Source organism: Chenopodium album, chromosome 8, assembly GCF_948465745.1.
Source record: "Chenopodium album chromosome 8, dcCheAlbu1.1, whole genome shotgun sequence".
Lineage (NCBI taxonomy): Eukaryota > Viridiplantae > Streptophyta > Magnoliopsida > Caryophyllales > Amaranthaceae > Chenopodium > Chenopodium album.
In genome coordinates this window covers 57,947,172-57,958,922 of record NC_137841.1, presented here as the reverse complement: position 1 = coordinate 57,958,922, position 11,751 = coordinate 57,947,172, and positions in this window count along the sequence as shown.

Here is an 11,751-nt window from a genome sequence, read left to right as displayed (position 1 = left end):
GTGAAGTGAACGGAGCCTTAATTACAAAACTACTCCCTAAATAAGATGTATATTGTACTCCCTTTGTTTTTAAATACTTGTTCCGCTTTCCATTTCCAACCGTTTTTAAATAGTTGCTCCATTTCCTTATTCGGAAAGTTTTTACAATATTTAATTCATTTTTCTCAACTTGTAGACCCAACATAAATCATATTTTATTAATTTCATATTCTCTCTCCTCTAATTTTTTTCACTACTTTTGCTTTTTTTTTTTTTTTTTTTTTTTTTTCAAATTTCTTCCACCTACCCCACTACCTCCCTATTTTATTTTTTCCAATTTCTCCTAAAACATTACGCATGAAGAAATGTAACAAGTATTTAAAAACGGAGGGAGTAATACATATTCAATTACAATAGGAAACAGGAAGCAAAACATATGAATAACACAAACAAATCTTTTATCATCATCCCTCAAAAAAAAAAAAAAAAAAAAAAATCTTTTATCATCAAAATTAGGAAGACACCTTTTAAATTTCATATATACATATTTTAAAAGTAATAAAAAATTTAAAGTTAAGCAGAGATCAAATAAGTGTAATTGTGTAATAAGATTGAAATATATCGTAGTTACTTTTTAGCTAACCTACACTATCAATGATGCCAATTGTACAAAAATTTAAAGTAAATCAATTAAATTGAATTAAAAATCAAACAATTACTTCATAAAATTCGTTTAACACCCTTACACAATCGCCGCCTATATTGATGAAATATGATTGGCTCCCTCTAGGTTTTCTCTCTTAGGAGGGTTTTTTCTAGCCTCAATTGCTAGGTTTTTTTTCAATTTTGTTGAAGGTTCTCCTTCTCTCTTCTCCCTTTTTTCTCCATCTCTACCATTTTTTTCCCTCTTGCTTTCAATTGTGAATTTTTGTATGGGCTTCCACTGGTGTTCTACCGGTGGTAAGCCCCAAAAATCCTTTTAATTGCTTTCAATAAATAGATCTCATCCTTGAGATATGATTTACCTCTTGAGTTTATTTTCATTTCATGTTTGTTTGGTGCAATTTGAAGATCTAGGCTTTCATAATCTCTACAAGAATCTGGAAAACCACATGAGTATTTTCATTCAAATGACTACGCACCAGTGGATTTCAAGCCGAATAAGTGCGAACTCACATATTGTATTGCTTTAGATGAAGATTTTTATTAAGGCGTTGTTAATCGAATATGCGATGTATTTAGTTTTAAGGTGTGTACTTGTGGTGGAATTCTTAATTTCTTAGAAATTATATGTAAGTGCTGTATGGCTATATTTTATTAATGAGACCCTTTTTCTTCTTGTAAAAAAAAATATATTGATGAAATATGAACGGTGAGTTCCCAAATAATGTAAAGAATGAAAGATGAGTCTTGAGTCGGAAAACATATTTCCTTCTAAAAAGAAGGGGCTATACGTGATTTATAATATGAAAAAAATGCGTTTTTTAGAAATTAACACTACAAAATTGTCATTATTTGGATTATAACACCAAAAAAAAAAAAAAACTTATATTATAACACCACACAAAAAAACCCAAAAACTAGATTTCACCACCACGCCACCACTTCGCTTTACTATCCAAAAAAAAAGGGAAATTCTCAATGGTAGCCTCATGTTTTTGCTTTTTCTCAATGGTAGCCTACTTTTTTTTTTGTTCTCAATGGTAACCCTCAACTTTTTAAAAGTTGCAACCGTAACCTTATTAACTTAAAAAGGTTAAGTAGTTGTTAAATGTAACTAGAGTTAGAGCATTTAACCATGTTTTCTTAAAATTAAAAAAAAAAAAAAATCATTTAACTATGTTCAATTTTTTTCTCTCTCCTTCACTTCATGGTTGTCACGATCTTTCCCCCAAATACCCACCATCCCAGCCACCCTCTCCCCCTCCTTCTCACTGTATCTCCTTTGAGGAGATGGTCATGGCAGCCACATGCCACACCCACACAATTCTCTTCCTCCAAACCCCTTTCTACCATTGGAAACTCACCAACAGACCATTTCCATCCCTTCAACTTCGAGATCTGCAATCCCATTTCTAATGTTAGCTACACACCGCCGCTACCTCGCCACAAAATCTCCGGCAACTTCAAGATCAACAAACCCGTTTCTCGCTCTCTCCTTCCCTTCATGGCTGCCAGCTTGCCACCCTTCATTTCCCCAAACTATGAGCCTCGACGGCTCAACCCCCTTCCCCCTTCACCCACCACAAGTCGCGCACTTATTAATTTGAAAATCTTAATACTAATTTCGAAATTGAAAACGGATTGTAAATTCAAATTAAGACGTTCAATTTCTCGAATCTGAGGCTCTCTCCCTAGTTTTTGATCAAGTTTGGGGGAATGGGAGAGACAGTTCAGGTTTTGGGGAAAGGGGTGGAAACGTGGAAGGGATGGGTGGGGTCTCGGGGTGGTGGTTGTTGTGGTGTTGGGACAGAATTTCCGGTGAGGGTTGGACGGCCGCTAGCGGGCTAGGTTTGGCCAGGCACCGGCATACGGTAAGGGAGGGGGAGACGGTGGTGTGAGGTGGCCGGGGTGGTTTTTTTTATTATATATTTTTTAAAAAAGTTAACCTTGGTTTTTTATATATAATAAAAATTAAGTTAACCTTGGTTTACATTTATAATAAAAATAAATATAAAAAAAATATATTTATAATAAAGTTAGTTTTAACAGAAATTTAACGAAAAACCATTATTAAGGTTACGGTTGCAACTTTTAAATAGTTGGAGGCTACCATTGAGAATCTAAAAAAAAGTTGGCTACCATTGGGAAAAAGCAAAAACATGAGGCTACCATTGAGAATTTCCCAAAAAAAAAACCATTAAGTGGGCCCCACACTGTACCCGTGTCAATCGTATGTTGCATTAAAAAAAACCCCTAGAATCCTAACCTAGTACCCACCCCAACCATCGGCGCCGGTTCCCACTCACTTTCGTCACCCTAACCCAGCACCCGTCGTCATTCTAACCCAGCACCCGTCGTCGTCTCTCCTACTCGAAATCGTCTCCGATCCGCCAAAACTGTCGCCAAACCACCGAAACCCCAGTCAAAACCATCCCAGCCGACAACATCATATCACCCCCACCACCATTGTCGAACTCCTCTCCCCTACCCAAAACTGTCACCGAACCACCAAAACCCCCAACGCACACCCATACCCAAACGACCACACCCACAAACCGCCCTACTCCTCTCACCCTCACCCTTACTCTCACCATCACCATCATCCTTACCTGAACTCAAACTCATACCCAAACACCAAATTGGGGCTGAGGTTGGGGTATAGTTGGGTTGGTTTCGATGGTCAAGGGTGGTCGATTAGGTTGGTTTCGTCGGTCGAAGGTGGTCGGCTGGGGTTGGGTGACGACGGTGGGGGCTAGGTGTGACGGCGATGGGAATTGGCGTTGGTGGTGTCTGGGTTAAGATTTATGGTTTTTTCTTTTTTAAAAAAAATTCTTTTTTGTTCTTATTTTTTCATATTTTTTTATCCACTAAATAATTGACACGTGTAAAATATGGGGCCCTTTAATGACTTTTTGGATGACAAAGTTAAGTGGTGGTGAAATCAAATTTTTTGGGGTTTCTGATGGTGTTATAATAAAAGTTTTAAAATTTGTGGAGTTATGTGATTTTTGTGGTGTTATTTTCTTAAGGAAAATGATGGGAAAGATGTAAAAGATCGATTATAAAGAATGTTTTTAACTTTTAAGCGAATATACAAGGAAAATTTTTGGATCCAAAAGTCCAATTGAAGTTGATACTATTATTTGTAATGAATATCCCTACTCCCTACCTTATAAAAAGTGGGAAAAATACTCTTATTAATAGCGTCAAGACTATTATACCCTTAAAAAAGTTAATTGACATATTTACCACCAACTAAAATTAATTTTGATGCATTTAAGTATTTAACCTTTCGTATTTTTGTCCTCAATATCTTTTGTTTATCTTCCTTCTTATCATTCCATCGAAAAGGCCAAAAATCCTAATTTCTCAATTTCCTCTTTTCTCACGAACTCCTTTTCTTGTTGCTGGAAAATACTACTAACATGTCAGTTTCCATTCCCCCGGTCACCACCCACCGCTGCGATAATTCTATAAGGACGATGACCCTACTGGTTATTTTTTTTTTATACTAAAGGAAATGTAAAGTTTGTGCAATCTATTTATTTATGTTATACGAAGAGGTGAATAAACATACTATTCGGATGCCCGTATCTGGTTAGAGTTGGGGCAACTCAAGATTGGTGGAGTTGACGGATGAATGCAATAATGGTACCTACGTAGTGGTGGAGTGTAAAGTGTAATTATTGTTTGGATACAAATAAAATGATAAACCCAAAAAAAAAAACACACACACACACATAAAAGTAATACTTTTAATGTAGTCTCTTTTAGTTGTGTTTATAGGGGAGTCAAACAAAGCAACTCATTTGATGAGTCTTCTATGGAATGTAGCAGTTATGTCTTACATATGAGGTACTATAGTAGTATAGTCTTATGCTTTTGATTAAGAGGTTGTTTGAAGATGTATTTTGCTTTAGTTACTGTGTCATTGTCTCGATTATGATCCTAGGAAAAACTTATAGTTTATGATTATAGGAAAGAGTTAAGATGTACTCATACATCATCAGTTAAATACTCGTAGCTCATAAATGTTATCTCCTCCATTATATGGTTCAAATACTATCTAATTGCAGGGAAATATACTAATTCACATAGCCTTTGTGCCATGATGTTCAATGAGGGTTTTGTCCTCTCCATAACACTCCTATTGTAGTTATAGAATGATGCAATAGCTTTAATTGCCTTTTTATATAGTAATACGTACATTGGTGAGTTATAATATATATAATCATTTTCAAAATAAATAATCATAACACAAAACATGTTTTCACAATTAAATAAATTAAGATATAATCTTTTATTGATTGACCTGAGAAAAGTATTATTCAATAGCAACCCAAAGTACGTAAACTTTGAGGTTGGAATTTATAACTCCACTACGATGGCTAGCTGTATCGCGCACATCGCGCGCGCAGGATTCCCTAGTATGAGAAAATATGGCAAAATAATTGACAAGATTTTACTAGGAGATAACATCTGTGACTAATAATAATAAATCATTGACTATTGAGTCATAATTTATGCTGTCATGATCATTTTTTTTTTTAAATAAAGTTGAATTGATTAAAGAAAAAAAATTGGTGAAACCGTGAGACACCACATGACACACGAATTAGAATGTATAATCTTGGCTTAGGAAAGGATAAGTCTAAATATATAGCACTTGTTTAGATCGGAAGATTTCCCTAAAAATTGTTGAATTGTAAATTAATTCCCTATTTGCGTTAGTTTAAAAATTTATTCCTACAATATTGTCCACGTAGGTTTGGTAGTTTTTTTTTTTTTTTTTTTTTTTTTTTTTTTTTTTTTTTTTGTGTGCAAAGAACCGCTAACGGTGATAGCGGTTCTATACTTATAAAACTGCTAATGTCGTTAGCGCCTTAGCGGTTCTTGTATAAGAAAACTTCACAAGTTAAAACTTAATATAAGAACCGCTAACAACGTTAGCGGTTTATAACAAGTATAGAACCGCTATCACCGTTAGCGGTTCTTTGTAAAAAAAAAAAAAAAAAAAAAAAATCAAACCTTTTTCCAATTCTACGTGGACAATATTATAGGAATAAGTTTTTAAACCGATGCAAATAGGGAATTAATTTACAATTCAACAATTTTTATGGAAATCGTTTTGTTTAGATCATCTGAATTTATTAGTTCATACCCGTATTTTTTAAATTTGTTAAGGTAGAAGGTTTAGATCCCATGAATAACAAAATAAGCATATAATAATAGACATAAATATATTGGTGAGTATAAAGCTAGTTTCACGAGCTGCTTTTGTCCAATTTTTATATTACCTGTTGATTATACTCCCTCTGTTAATTGTTTGTGATTTATATACAAGAATAAATATAATACGTAGTACTATAGATAAAATACATGTTGGAATCGTCTCAATGAATAATTTTTTTTTTTTTTTTGAAAGAACAATGAATAATTTATTAATATTCATTTGTTATACTTAGCACTGTCAAAACGGTTTGACAGTTCGGTTTCGGTTCGGTTTGAAATCGGTTCGGTATTTAATCGGGTCGGTTTGGAATCGGTTTAATTGTCTCACGGGTCGGTTTTGGTTCGGTTTAAATAGTTATCGGTTCGATTCGGTTTCGGTTTATTCTTAAGCGGTTTTAATTCGGTTCGGGTTGTAAACAGTCCGGGTAGTAAACGGTTCGGTGCAGACGAGTTGCGGTTTGTTAACGGTGCGGTGTAAACGGTTTTTATCCCGGTTCAAATAGTTTCAGGTTGGGAACGGTTTGGGGTTAGAAACAGTTCGGTTCTTTTTTGGTTCAGTTTATAACTGGTTCGGTTCTTTTTCGGTCCAGTTTTTAACTGGTTCGGTTCTTTTTCGTTTCAGTTTATAACTGGTTCGGTTCTTTGATGGTTTAACCACTTTAACGTTATTCATATCGGTTCCATTTCAAGTTTACTAAATTACGGTTCGGGTCGGTTTTCGGTTTCAAAAAATAAATTGTTTATCGAGTTGTTTGGATTCGGGCAGTTAAATGGTTTTGGTTTGAAATTTGATAGTACTTGCTAACCTTTTGCGTTCATGACAGGGTAAAGTCGTATCCCCTAATCAAAAGTAATTACCTAAGTCCTCTAACTAAAGTAGATAGGGAAGTAGGGTCGAACTCCACAGGGAAACAAGTCTTTCTATTCCTAATTAACTAATATAATCTAGATTATGAAGTAACCAATATATAAGTTGAATATGAAACTAAACTACGAAGATTGAGAATAGGGAGAAAACAATATAAAAAAGGATCTAGGGCATAGGTTCACCAATAAATAATATTCCAGAGTAGAATATAATAATCATTCATCAATGCATATATTAATCAGATTATAAAGGGCTTTCACTACGTATTATAATCACACAATTAATTTACCGGTATTAAATCTCATCTTTCGAATCTCGACCTAACCATTTATAAATTAACCTGCCTATTGAAACTAGACCTAAACATCAATTCTCATCTGTCGAATCTCGAATCAATATTGTTAAACTCATGCATAAAAGATCTGCGCAAATCTAGTCACAGAGCATTAAACCAATCAATAGGAAATTAATCTAGCATTGATAATTAACAACAATAAATTACCCCTTCATATTATTTATGAATCCCCATAAACCCTAGAAATAAAAATACTCACACATAATTAAACTAAACTAATCAAGACAATTAGAGGAGACATGATAAAAGAAAGAGAATAAATTACTGAAATTAAGCCAAGAGTTATATAGAGAGAAAATAATACTAAGAGTTTAAGAGGAGAGAGAAAAGAGTTAGAGAGAGAAAGTCTCAGAAAAATTAAGAAAGAGTAAAAAGAAGGTAAAGAAGTACTGAATTCGTTTTACGGAGAAGTATTTATACTCCGTAAGAATCCTAAACTAAAACAAACTTAAACGACGCTAATCGTCTCCTAACAATAACACGCGCCCGATCGGGCGAGGAACCGCCCAATCGGGCGCGCCTTCGGGCGCCAGCCTTTGCTTCCCTCGCCTGGCCGGGCGCGCCTCCGGGCGCCAGCCTCTTTGGCCGGGCGCCGACCTTTGCTTCTCCCGCCCGGCCGGGCGCGCCTCCGGGCGCCAGCCTTTTTGGCCAGGCTGCTCTCTTGGGCCACAATTTGAACTACGATTGGGCTCCAATTCTTCGGGCCAATCTGGGGTTCCTCTTCGGGTCTTGAATACTCGGTCCAAATGCCCCGGTATCACACATACCAAGCCCTTAATCACCGGTTCGATGGCTCTAACCGACCCTGGGCTATAAAATCTGGTCGTGCTTCTCCAATGTTCGTGATTGCTTCAAAATATCTCGGGAAAATACTCCAAAAGTATAAATCCTTGCAAAAGTCAACCAAATCTACGAAAACACTAGAAAACACCAATTAGTAATAAAAGTGGCTCTAAAGAGCCAAAAACACTACTAATTATGACCAAGGGACGGGGGTAAAATACTATACAAAATAGACACATCAGTTCACAAGTTTTATATAAAGTCGCGAATCATTTCATATTTACTTATTTAGGCATCATATTATAAACAAATTCTCATTGATTTTATAAATACATATTATGTTCTGTTTCAAGTTTAGTCACTGATCTTACTAGTTTATTACGAAGTAGATTATAAGAGTTAGTGTATTTATGTATTATTGTTTTACAATTAGGTTATTATATGCTTCTTATTCAATCATTTATATACTACGCATAGTATCATAATCATGATTTGATGAGTTCTTGTGAAATGGAAATTTGCAATTTGGTAATTCGATACTTGATTAGTCAACAAGACTGATAATTATGACTTGTTTATCATTATATATTTTCATGAAATTATGAAGATATTACAAAGTGCTTTGATTTGTATAATGAAAGAAAACACTAATGACTAATTAACAAGGTAATATTGATTAGTTCAATCGATCATATGTACACATTATTAACACATGGCATCTAACCATCTCATAGTTAAATATTCGTATCATCGTTATTCGTATGTATTAGTACAAAGTTATAGACTCATTAGTGATTTTTTTAAATTTATCTATTTATACATTTTATTAATATAACGTTTTTATAATTTTTACGTGTATGAAAATAAAGATATACTAGTAGATGTTTTCATACGTGTCTTGGGCATTGATCCCGATCAAATGGGGCAAAAAAATACTAAAGAATTGAGGGAATAATATATTTGTAGATGAATGTACAACACACAAACACACACGGATCACCACTCTCAACCATAGATTAAAAAATCAATGGTTAGATTCTTTCTCCCACAACACACACGGATCACCACTCTCAACCATAGATTAAAAAAATCAATGGTTAGATTCTTTCTCCCATAACACACACAGATCACCATTCTGAACCATAGATTAAAAAATCAATGGTTAGATTTACATGAAACCCTTTTGAAACCCTTTCACTCTCACTCTCACTTTACCACTCACGGGCTCACGACGCCTCTCATTCTCACGGGCTCAGCGCCTCTTCGTCTCCCTCATACATTCATTCACGGCGGACCTTGAAGCTGTCCTGATTTTGCCTCTCTCTCATCGGTGTTTGCTTCCCTAAATCTCCAAATTCAGGTAACTTGAGCTTGATATAATTTTGAATGAATTTGTGTGATAAGCTCTAAACATTTACAATATTCAGCAATCCCATGATATATTGTTTGAATTTGGATGTTTCTGCTTTTCTTTGGAAATAATGGTGGCATTCATAATCAGAATTCTTTCGCAAGACATGGAGACTGAACTTTCTAAATTAATGTTGATAATAAGCGAGTTCTGTTGGTTCCATTATACTGCAATTTACAAATTATCAGGGCTATGCTCAATTGTATTTATCGTGGAATATTTTCAATAGTCAAATTATAGTTGAATCTGAATTAAAACATAGCCTAATAGTATATTCATGTCACTAGCACACTCCCATCTTTATTTCATTATTACTTTTTTTTTTGAAGACTTTATTTCATTATTACTCGCTGAATCAATGTAATCATATGCTTAATAGTCTCTGTGAATTAATTTTATTTATTACGCCTTCAGCCAAGCCTTGGTACTTAATATTACAAGCTTTTTGTTCATTTGGTTTCATCACCTCAAATGTATACATGACTAGAGGCAGTAGTGTTGCTAATAGTTTGAGGCAGGGCCTGAGCCTGCTTGTTTTGCTCTTGTTTGTGAACACTAATTATCCTTAATGAATGATTTGCCTTACTATTTAAAAAAAAAAATTCTAAGATTTCTAATATTTAATCCATTTAATTATATTCCCGTCAAAAAAAAAAAATTTTCATTTAATTATATAAAAAAATTTGTAAACGGTTCGATTTAGAAGAGGTTTGGTTCATAAACTGTTCGGTTTATAACCAGTTCGGTTTACAATCAGTTCGGTTTTTAAATGGTTCGGTGCAAACGGGTAGCAGTTTGATAACGGTTCGGTGTAAGCGGGTTTTTTGCCAGTTTAAACGGTTTCGGGTTGGAACCGGTTTCGGGTTAGATACGGTTTGGTTCTTTTTCGGTTCGGTTTTCTTTCAGTTCGGTTTATATTTGGTTCGGTTTGTTAACGGGTTTTGTTCTTATACGGTTTAACATTATTCGGGTCGATTCGGTTTTGGGTTTACTAAAATACGGTTCGGGTCGGTTTTCGGTTTTAAAAAAATCGGTTTTTAATCGGTTCGGTTCTCATTTGGGTCGGTTGGTTTCGGGCAGTTAAACGGTTTCGGTTTGAAATTTGACAGCACTAGTTATACTCTCTCCATCCTTTAATTAGATGCTTAGTTTCATTTTTAAAGGGTTTTAAGATAAGATGTCTATTTCCTTTTTTAGTAATTGATTTTTTTTCCAAATTATCCGAGTTAGTATTATATATTTCTAGATCACAGTACTCCATACCCAATATATTTGAGTTATTTTGCCTAAGTCTTAATTTTTTTCTTAAAACCTTGCGTTATTTTGCTAAAAGCAATTTTTTTGTATGTGGCCAGCCACTATTTTTATTATTATTTTTTTTAAATACCACAACTCTTCTCTCTCCTCTTTTCTTAGCTTCTTCTTTAAGTCAAACCATACATCACCAACAACCATATCTCTACTCCATCCATTTTCTCTCTCCTCTTTTCTTAGCTTTTTCTTCAAGTCAAACCACACATCAACAACAATCATATCTATACTCCACCCATTCTCTCTCTCCTCTTTGCCAAATTGCTGCAATTAAAGCCCGAAATTGTAGAAATTTGGTGTCAAATTGCTGTGAAAAATTGTGGTTAATTATCCTTAAGATCATCAACAACATTTGAAGTAGTAAAATCGATGAGAACCAAAGAAATTTGAGCTCGTTTTCTTTGTGGAATCTTAGATCAAACATTCTACGTCAAAAATTATAGGTTGTTACTAGTTAGGTTAGGGGTTACTTGCAGGGTGTTACTGGTTTGGTCAAGGGTTACATGTAGGGTGTTACTGGTTTGGTCAAGGGTTACATGTAGGGCGTTACTGGTTTGGTCAGATGTTACATGTAAGGTGTTACTAGTTTTAATTTGGTCAAGGGATACTGGTTTGGTCAGCGTTACTTGTAGCCTTGTAGGGTGTTACAGGTTTTGGTCAATGGTTACTTGTAGGGTGTTACTGGTTTGGTCAGGGGTTACTTGTAGCCTTGTAGGATGTTACTGGTTTTGGTCAAGGATTACTTGTAGGGTGTTACTGGTTTGGTACGAGGCCTACAAGAAACCCTTAAATAAATAACAAGTAACAACTAAATAAGTAATTCATACAAGTAACCTTTGAAGTAACTCATATAAGTAACCCCTAAATAAGTAACTCATACAAGTAACTCTTGAATAAGTAACTCATTCAAGTAACCCTTGAATTAACCCATACAAGTAACCCCTGAAAAAAAAATATAAGTAACCCCTGAAAATACAAGTAACCCCTGAATAAGTAATCCATATAAGTAGCCCCTGAAAAAAAAATACAAGTAACCCTTGAAATAAAAATACAAGTAACCCCTGAAAAATACAAGTAACCCTGACAAAACCAATAACCCCGTTATGCGTGCGTCTAAATCCGTTATTTTTACTGACTTGGCAGCAGGCC